The sequence below is a fragment of the Eimeria mitis genome, genomic scaffold (genome assembly GCF_000499745.2).
Source record: "Eimeria mitis Houghton genomic scaffold, Emh_scaff1481, whole genome shotgun sequence".
Lineage (NCBI taxonomy): Eukaryota > Apicomplexa > Conoidasida > Eucoccidiorida > Eimeriidae > Eimeria > Eimeria mitis.
The window spans coordinates 1-225 of record NW_013569430.1 but is presented as its reverse complement, the minus strand read 5'-3'; positions in this window follow the sequence as shown (position 1 = coordinate 225).

Below are 225 nucleotides of genomic sequence, written 5' to 3'. Positions count from 1 at the left end.
AGCGATGAGGGGCCCCCCGTAAACAAACAGCAGCAGCAGCAGCAGCAGCAGCAGCAGCAGCAGCAGCAGCAGAAGCAGCAGCAGCGGGAGCGGGAACAGCAGCAGCAAAAGAAAAAGAAGAAGCAGCAACAGCAGCAACAACAGGACGATACCTTCGTAAGAGGACCTATATATTTGCTGCAGCTATATATATATATATATATATATATATATATATTTATATAT